Raw genomic sequence first — 10,766 nt, forward strand, 5'->3', positions numbered from 1 at the left:
AAACAAAATTCAAGCACTCCTACCATTAGATTTTTAAGAAAAAAATACCAATTGTTATTTGCCATCTAATTCACTCCATTATTAAACAACTTCAAATTTACAAATTAATGTAGCAAAATTTAAATTAAAAATTAAGTATTAACAAATTTATATGGTATAAATTCAATATTAAATCTAATAAATTAATAATATATTTTATACTTCATCAATTTTAGAGTGCTAGTGCCCAAATGTTTGAATAGTTGGAAAACTCAACTACATATGCCTACTTTCATGCAGGATAACAGTATATAAATCCTCTGTTTCTATTTAGAAGTGCGACTTCTTTCTTTATAACAGGTCATGAAAGTGAGCAAACTTAGTCAATTTTCATATTATATTTTCAAGAATAAAAAGATTTTTCTCATGTTTAGTAAATTTATTGATATTCTATATTCCCATTGTTTTTGTGTGGTTCTACTTATTCTAAACCTGAAACAAGTTGTCTACACCTTCTATCTCTGTGATTGTTTGATAATATCACTTTTCTCCCTTCCCATGTACCCTCGATGTTTAACCTATATGGAACTTGGCGGATGGACTAGGGATGTTTTTGGATGGTTGTTGTTGCTACTTCATAGAAAATTATTTACAAATTAGGTGCGAAGATATTTTATTTATAGTGTAAGAGAGTTTATTTGGTATTGTCTTTCTCCTTTGTGGTCATTTCAAGCAGCAAAATATGTAGAGGAAATTAAAAGTATTCCGAAGGTCTAGTATTGAAATCATTTTTCTACTTTTTATCATTGTAAGCAGCAAAATATATATATACCAAAATCTAGAAAACTAGAAATATTTGAAAATTAATTATCTTTGGTTTATTCTTATATTTTCATTAAAAGATGAAGAATCAAATATAATCATGTTTTATTCTTTCTTGTTTGAATAGGTTGAATAACTAGAAATAATTTCTCAATGGTAGTGGGGTACATGGGTTGTAGCTTATTGTCATTTAACACCTAAGTAAAAAATAGTATGGTAGCAATATCTAGCAGATTATGATTAGATGATTTTGCACACATTGATTTTGTTTTTCTATGTAGCAAAGCCCTCCTTCTTCCGCCTTACCCTCGATTTCATCGATGAATCTAATATATTCTTCAGGCTCATGGCATACTATAACAAAGTTTGAAGCCATTACAACAATATAATCTATATAAGCTCAACATGTCATTTGCCAAATTAAATAGAAGAGGATAACGATCATTCCTCTCAATCACTAGTAATAACATTAGTTGACAAGATTTTACACTTATTAATTATTCACATAATCTATTAATCAATTTAATTTATAAATATAAGAAACATAATTAACTTCTTATAAAGCTAACAATATTAAAACCAATTTCACAGTTTATTTAGTAATAAAAAATTATCAAAAAATAAAGTGTAGTGAAATGAATTTTTTCCTTAACTATACTTTTTTTTCTTCCTTAAACATCCAAACTAAAAATATTGTTTATTTATGATCATTTCATACTTACTTCATACTTACTACTTCCTCCTATTAATTATTAGTACTTCCTCCTGCTAATAATAATATTAAGTACATGCTAAAAAGTAATCCAAATTAACAATCTTCCGTAACCTTACTATTTATCTATATTATGTCATCGTTATTACTTATTAGTACATCCTCGTGCTAATAATAATATTAAGTATATGTTAAAAAGTAATCCAAGCTAACAATCTTCTGTAGCCTTACTATTTATCTAGATCATCTCATCCTTATAACTTTGTAATACTAGCAACTGTCCCAAAAGGTACAAAGAGAGGTCGATAGGATTATTAAATTGGAATTGTTGATTTTTTCTAGAAGAGTTAATTGGTTTGTGGAAAACCTTGTTCTCTTGGACTGGATCATTGTGCAATTACTTTTCTTTAGATGTTTTGTTTATATCTATGTTACAAGGAACACATTCAATGTCTTATTTCATTTTAGAGTAAGTTAATTACCCAAAATCAAGAAGTTAAGTTAATTACCAAAAATGAAGAAACCTCTATAGATGGCCAAGCATAGACAAAGAATATATCTCATTCATATTCAATACCAAATCCATCTTTTCTTTTCTCTGAGTAAAATTTCAAAAGCATGAACACATGCCATTTCATATGCACAATAAACCCAACTTCTAAAATTTCAATGCTTGGATGCATCCCATTCATATGCTACAGTGAACCCATATTTTTTTAAAATTTCAATCCATAAACACATCCATTCATGAGCCATAACAGAACCTCAAAAAACAAAACCCAACCCTGCAATGCTAGAGCATTATCCCCATTCAAAAGCAAAGAAGTAGCAAATATAAACGCCAGTGTTCCACCGTGTTGACTGCACAAACCAATCATTGCCATCTGAAAAATCAAGAAAATAAAGACGATGACCAGTTAAGGAGATGATAGTGACCCTTTTTCTGGCCTTCTTTGGCCACCTTTCTCCTGGAAGGCTTCATGCCCACACACATAAAGAAAAATGTCGACTTCAAAAGCTGCAACATTGTCCTGCGGCAGAACAAAATTGGACAACCCAGTTCCGGAAATAGGATCTGCCTAAGATTTCCCCAATGGCAATCTGATCAGAGTTTTTGCATAACAGGGCCAGGTACTTTATGCGTCATGGCATTTCTCCGGAATTTCCCATACACTGCTCCTCCATTTCACAGGACACACCAGCTTGCATTGTTGTCCATTCAGGCTGGTGAAATTGTGGATATACCACAGCAGTATCAGAAGTAAATGCCATATCTGATGGTTGAAGCATCTAGGAAAACAACCAACAAAAGCTCACAGATCAAGCTCTATCCCAGTTATTCTCTTAATGAAAAATATAGAGATCCAAATTGTACAACAGGTTTATAACAACATGTTAATTGAACTTACATCTTTGGTGAGAAATCCTTCCATGTTAAAGTCCAATCTGGGATTAACAGCTTCAAGCTTCATAGATAGAAACTGTGGGAAATGATTGCAACTGAGTTATGATCATAATACAGCAAATAATCTATAAGATTAATCTTTTGTGGAACGTTTAAAGATCTTACCTCAACTTGGCGCTGAAGTGATTGTACATTGTTAATTATCTCAAAAGCATCACTACTTTACCAGTTATCTACATACAAAATAGCTCGTTCTTTAGTTCAACATGTCAAACACAAAACTAGTGGAATTCTGCCAAGCAGAAGACATGACCTGAAAGATAAAAAAAGCTCCGGCTTAGAGTCTACACTACCTTATTACATCCAGGAACAAGATCTTGCAAAAGCTTCATACGTTCGCTGATCTTTTCTCTTCGCACCTGTCATTCAGAGGACAAACTTATAGCCCCTCTAATTTTCAGGTTTTCATCAACATATTGTGTGACTCTGACAAAGTTTACAGAGGCATACTCATCCCCCAAAAACTGACATGCTTTATCTTTTTTGCATCAGCCAATAACTAATGTTCTTTTCCCTTTCTCTGTAAGAACATGACTCTTAAGCAGTAAACTTAGAACAATGTTGTTTTACCATTTTGTAATCATCTATCCTTGTTTGATATTTGAAAGGATTTCGATCCCCTTAACTATAGTTAGGAGCTGAGTTTTGAAATAGCTATTCAACCGTGGACTCAGCTAATTCTATGCTCAAGGACTTGAATTGTATCTATGTTTTGAAAAAATATAAATACAATTCTTCCTCATGATGAAATATGAAGGGAATTTACCCTCTCTGCAAGACTATGGCTATCAGTAGCTTGGCCTCTCCTTGCTCTCACATGGATGTAGTCTTTAGGTGGCTGTGAAGGCTTGGCACTTTGTGCAGATTGTTTTGAATTCACTTCAGGCTTCCCACTGTGGATTCCTTGTTCTGCATCAGACTTTGAATCATCCTTTTCCTTTTTAGCATCTGCACTTTTGGGACGCTTTCTTTTGGATACATTCTGTAGGAGGAAAACAACAGATCTGATAAGAGTGTTCTGCCATGAAAGCAGGCTAATATACCTACAAAACTGCATGTCATACAAACCCATTTCACTTAATTTGACTCGAAAAAAATGAGTTAATAAGGAAGTTGGGTTAATTTGACAGAAATTATCACCTTTGCTGTTATGTTATTTACGAATGTACTTATGCGCGCAGGTGAAAAAACAGAGTAATTAGTCCCACTTTTATATAATATTTAGGGTTACAGATATAGAATTAGAAAGCTAAATGAAATTGGGCTCAAGATAAATAAAATGTCATCAAATACTAGGATTCGCAGGGAAAGGCTAATTGGCTTTAGCATTCAGCGAATTCTCTGTATTTCATCTTGTAAACAAAAGGTCTTGTAAACCAATTTGGTATGTGGTTTAGCAATTTGGTATGTGGTTTAGCCGTGATTTTAGAAACAGATTATTATTATTAATTATTACAAACTTCTAACTAAAAAGCCAAAAAAAATTGGGTTCAAGATGAGAACATGACATCAGATACCAGTGCATGCAGAGGCATTCTAATTAGATTTAATCTCCACCTCGCGCCCTCCTCCTGTCAGCAGAAGCTATCTAATTGGCTTTACCATGCGACCAAAACCAACACTCCCCTGCTCTCTACTTTCTTGGATCCTTTTCAGGAACTTGGTTCAGAGAGTGCCAGAGTCATTGGAACTACTTTGAGCAGAACAATAAATTGACAGACAGTGATAATTGAAAATTTCATAAGCAGCTCGGAAGGACCTCCCAAGCCATGGTAGGCAATCTCAAAATCAAAATCAAAAGTTATATTCTACAACAGAGGCAGGTCAAACGAGACAATTCAAAAGATGAATTTCTTGGGTCTTCTCGGAGGGGAAACAACATATAAAGAAGCTGATAAATTCCAAGTCCTAGACATGAGCCTTAAAGGAAAAATAGAACACACCTCAGTTTTCTTTTCACCAGGAGAAGCAATTATCAATGCTTCAGATCTTGCTTTATCAGTTGGTTGGATTCTCCTCTTCCTTCCGCATGTACTCTGGTCAGAACTCGAGGACTCTTTCACTGGAGGCATTGCAATTTTTTTTCAATTTGATGGTGTTGCGCCCTGGCTGAAATGAAGAAGTTACGCTGAGAATGCTCAGATACCAACTTTACATCTTGCAGATGGATTCCTCTGCTGACACCGTATAGTCCATGGACTGAAAATGGCAAGAGATTATCAAAGCTGTAAGAGGAGTTTGGTGACCTTAATGAGCCCTCTGCTGCTGGTGGCAGAGATGGATGGCGGTTCATGTCCAGAGCACAGCTTGCAATGCCAAAATGCCAACTAGCGGACAATGTTTGGTAATTCTGGTAATTCAGAGAAGCCAAGGAAGAAGAATAGCAACAACAACTGGCAAACCAAAGAAATTATTAACTCGGAGGCCAAGAGTGACATAAAAGAAAGTGGAAAAGTAGTAAAAATATTCAAGAGTGACATAAAAAATCGGAAAAAGCAGTAAAAATATCTTGCCATGCCACGGAAGTGAAAAGAAGGCAACTCAACTAATATTTGGAAAAAGCAGTCACACTTCAAATCAACAGTTGAAAGTGTCTCACCTGATCTAACGGAGCAAGGTAGAAGTGTTGAAGTGTTGACGATTATTGATGCATAAGAAGGCCTATCGGCCTAAATATTACTACCAAAGAAAATAGAAAATGAATTACCTATTTCATTAAAATCTTTCTTGATCATGGGATTCATATTTAGTTCATTTCCTTGTGCAGCATTCTCTATGTCTTGAAGCTCCTTCCTCCTTACTAGTGTGAAAGGAATTAGCATCGGCTTCACACCGCAATAAGAACACCACAGACGAAGCCACCATTAGCTACGATTGTTCCGTGGCATAGATATAATCAATCCATGTCCATCGCCGGAGTAAGTTTAATATCCATGGGCATACCATGATCGTGTGAACACATTCATTCATAGATAAGACTATACAGGAACATAACAAATGTTAAGAAACAAAGAAGGAGTTCAAAATTCGAATAGATTAGAACCATGAACGCGTTGCTCACTAAGTGGACAAATGGTTTATAAAATTAAATTACTAATGCTTTTGTCAAATTCTTCAAACAAGCAATTGAAAATTCTAGTAGTTTGCAACTATGAACTTGTGGCTCAAGAAATGGACATGTGGTTTCTAACTTTAAATGAACAATGCTTTTGTTGAAATATAGTAATCATTGTTCAACATTGTACAATAGATGAAAGGAATGTGAACCGGTGGATTTGTTCATTCCTCTTGTGAGATACCGTGTTGCAAGGGATTCGTTTACAAAAATGTCACTACTACGAAATGGAATAAATGATCTATATGTTAAGCTTCCAAAAATGATTCTATATAGCCTTCGATTCATCTTAGGTTAAGATAATAAAAATGCCTTAAATTAAGATAATAAAGTATTATTTTGGTGAAAACAAGTATGTAAATTCTATTATATTTATTTATGATTGGAGTTTGGATAATCAGATTAATGAAGAAACCAAATGAGGTCTTTTTTTCACTGGTTAATGGTGTCAACTAATGTATGAAGGGTGAAAAATGATGTCGATAGATATATGTGAATTACTTTATTAATGTGGTTGTATTAGTTGGTGATTAATAAACATAGGGAGGATTAGTACATCATGGTCAGCCATTGTTAAATATGGTAGACTTTTGGTTGACAAGTGTACATTATGGTTGTCTATCTATAAATTAAGGTTGACTATTTTTTACCATGTTACAATGGTTGACCGCAATTAGCCATAGATAATTATGTTTACCATGTAGACCATTACTATATAAATTTTTGACAATGATAGACCTTAGTTGACCATGGTAACCATGATGTTTATGGTTGATTATGCTTGAGCATAGAGAACCATTGTTGATTGTGTTTGATCAATCATGGTCATGGCTATGCTTCACTATGTTTTACCAATCATGTTCATGTCTATTCTTGACCTTAGTTTAGTATGGCTAAATATGGCAAACATATGGTTGAGATGGGTGGATTATGATCAAAAAATGGTTGACTACAGTTGACCATGGTTGTCCATTTTACAGTAAACTTTTTATGATAGATTATAATTGACTATGGTTAATTGTGGCTTACGAAAGTTCAACATAGGTCAAAATGGTTTACCATGGTTAACTATATATGGCCATGTTAATGATGGCTAAACCTGTTGAAAATGGTTGACCATTATTTGACCATATACCCCATTGCTCACCTTAGTTGACTATGGTTAAATATGGGCAAGTTATCGTTTAGCATGGTTCTAATTGTTTAACTATAGTTGATTATGATTGATTATGGTTAACTATGTTTAACCATGGTTGACCATGTTGACCATGTTTGACCATACAAACCATGGTTGACCTTGCTTTGAAAATGTTTCCCCATCGTTAACCGCAGGTCACCATGTTAGTCTATGTTGAACATAGTTGTCAATATTTTTATCATGTTTGGTCGTGTTCAATAGTGGTGTTCCCTATTGTCCATGGTTGAATATGGTTGACTATGGTTAACCATGGTAGAACAAGGTTGATAATGATTGGAATTGTTAACATATTTGACAATGTTTGACCATGATTGATCTTGTTTAACCATTTTTGAGCTTGTTTGAGCATGGTTGACTATGTCTATACATGGTTGACCAAGGTTGTCACTATTTACACATAAATTACTATGGATGACCATGCCTAACCTTGACTTCCATGTTGAGTACGGTTTCCCGTGTTTAACCATACTAACTATGGTTGACCATAATTAATCATAACTAGGAATTTTCGCCATAAATACCATTATTGAACATGGTTTGACCATGTTTGACCTTGGTTGATAGTGGTTGGCCATGTTGCCCATGGTTGGCCATGTTGGCTATAATTGACTAAGGTTGGGCATGGATGAACATGATTGACTACGGACGAACTTGTTTGATCATAGTTGGACATGTTGATATTGTTAGACTGTGTTTGACCATGACTAAACAAGGTTAACCGTGATTAGACTTGCTGATATTTTTAGACCATGGTTGAGCTTATCCAACCATGGTTGCCTATGGCTAACATGTGGTTGACTAAGGGTGTACATGGATGACTAGGGTTATTATCGATTACCTATAGATGATTATGGAGGACTATGGCTAACCATGATGCCTATGTTGAGTATGGATTGACCATCATTTGACCTTGTTGACCATGGTTAACAATAGTTAAGTATGTTGTCCATGTATACCATTCTTGAACATGATTTGATCATGTTTGACCTTAGTTGACCATGGTTGGATATCTTTCTCATGCATGGCCATCTTGCTCATGTTCTTTAGAATTAACTAGATGCTTAAGAATGGATGACCATGTTTAACCATTATTGACCATGTCTGATAATGGTTGATACTTCATTTCCACTCATGGTATGAGGGTGATTAATATCAAACACGTTATTAATGTGTTTCATCACATTGTGATGTCATTTATTATATTGTTACACTATTATTATTCGACATATCATGGCAATGTTTATTGTTTATCATATTGCAACATTATTTCTGGTTCATCACATTACGACATCATTTATTCTTTGTCACTTTTAAAAATCATTTATTGTTCTTCACATTTACATGTGATAACATTGTAATGTTATTTGCCTTTTGTGATATTAAAATGTTGCTTTTTGTTTGATACATTGCAATATTATTTGTTATTTCTTCACATTGTGATATAATTTCCTTTTATTGCATTATAACATTATTTGTTTGTCTAATTATGATATCATTGGTTGTTCATTGCATTATTAGAACAATTTTTTTTCCCATTGTGACATTGCAGTGTGATGCCCTGTAATATTATTCGTTGGGAATCACATTGATGTTTATTTTTTTTGGTCACATGGCAGCAGAAACAACTAGTTATTTGCAATTTAATACTTAGCTCCAACAAAAATATAAACAAAATCTGGACGCCATAGCGGGAGACACTTTGGGAATTTTATACTCACTGAAATAAATTTGATCCAGCAATGATCAAATGCCCGCAAGTAGTTTCTATTTTCTTTGGCCCGATGAGCAATTAGTTGGGGTTGGAGGTAAATCCCTAGTTGGAGGTTAGGATCGAAGTTTTTTTTCACACTCGCCAAAAATATGCCAAGTCAAACCCTACTGGACAACTACAAATTTGTTTTTTGGTCCCACAATTCATCGGGTAGGGGCATTAGACGAGGTTGGGGGTCAGACCTTCATCCCTTTAGTTCGGGTCCCAACTTCACCATAGACTTAGGTTACAAATTGATGTAGGTTCTCTAGCATACTACCAGACTGAGAAGCTTTATTATTCACCTAGAATAAATCCCACGAGGCATCAAACTTTCCCTACGTTTCTTTGGGACACTTTTGTTTAGTGCTCATGAATTCTCAAACATCGGATTTTCTCTAGTGCTCCTCTGGTTTTGACTTAATCCACAAAGTTCAAGTGAGATGTTGACCTACAATCCCACACCTTCAATCATGTTCTCATCCTTGCTTTTTGAATCAAGACCGAGGTTCACCTTAATATCGCAGGGTTCACTAGAAACCATAAGTTGAATGAAAATACGTACCTAAATCAGCGACACTTAGTGCAAGGACACTTGCCCACTTTCACCAACATCAATCCATATTGTTAAAGAAGGGCATTAAAAACAGAGAGAATGAATTTGAAAACACTTTACTTCAGAGTTCTTGTGCCCCTCACAAATGGGTATTTCCCTTGAGACCTCTCTCACTCTCTTCATGGCTAATAGAGGGAACAATATCTCATCTTACATAAGCATTCACACATTTAGACATAGATAAATAATTTGCAAAGATTTGAAATATGGATTCATGAACTTAGAGAAATATATCTATGAGAAATATTAACAAATGACTTACTTCCCAACCTTCTCACTAGCTCTTCCTTCTAACTTGTTTCCACACATGACTTTACCTATCTTCTCTCAACTAACAACAACCTCTTTACTTTATAGAACACACATATACATCTACATTTACATGAGATATTTTGAAACAACCTAAGAGAGATTGTATGCCAACAGGTCTTCTTGAATGCCATGCTTAGCCTATTCTAGAATCTACCATAATAGTCAAAATTACAATTCTCTCATAAGGACACATAAGTTGGTCTAAGCTGCTTACAGGTGTCCCTATTCTAACTCCCTAATAACTCGATTATCACTGATTACAATTGGGAATGGCCAATTGTCCCAACTCATCAAGCAAACCAACCACCTGTAACCCTGTAATTAGGACACTTTTCCCTACACTAAGATTTTACAAATATGATGGAAATAGGCTATCCCCATAAACTTATTTACATGGCCATCTCTTGAATCTAAAGAATATGTATATGTATATATCTTCAACTGTTGAGGCCTCCTCGATCCCTAATGAAATGTTGTTGTTGTCCATATGCCTAGCTATATCATTGCTTCAGTCTTCAAGGATCGTATGCTCATTTATGCATGTGTGTAGTCCTCTTGCTCGAATGTTATTTGTTAACCATCTACCTTTGATTGTGGTTGAGCCATATTCACTTGGGAATATTGGCCTTTAACTTTTCCCTTCTCACTTTTTCTAGCTGCGAATTGTTGTTTCTTTGAATTTGAAAGTTTTCCTCCTCACAAGACAAATTACAATTATACCAAGGTTCCCCTAAGGTTTCAAGGCATTTGAAATATTCCTCCATACATTCTCTACTTACTATGTCATGTGCCTTTAT

General features: G+C 34.6%; 1 pseudogene; it reads right to left on the minus strand.

The window, feature by feature from the left end:
* Positions 1-2,656: 2,656 nt before the first annotated feature.
* On the minus strand, positions 2,657-7,233 carry LOC149169824 (uncharacterized; annotated as a pseudogene).
* Between the last annotated feature and the right edge of the window lie 3,533 nt (positions 7,234-10,766).

This window comes from Pinus tabuliformis, chromosome 4_2, assembly GCF_031772625.1.
Source record: "Pinus tabuliformis cultivar Carrire ecotype Pingquan chromosome 4_2, CPIR1, whole genome shotgun sequence".
Lineage (NCBI taxonomy): Eukaryota > Viridiplantae > Streptophyta > Pinopsida > Pinales > Pinaceae > Pinus > Pinus tabuliformis.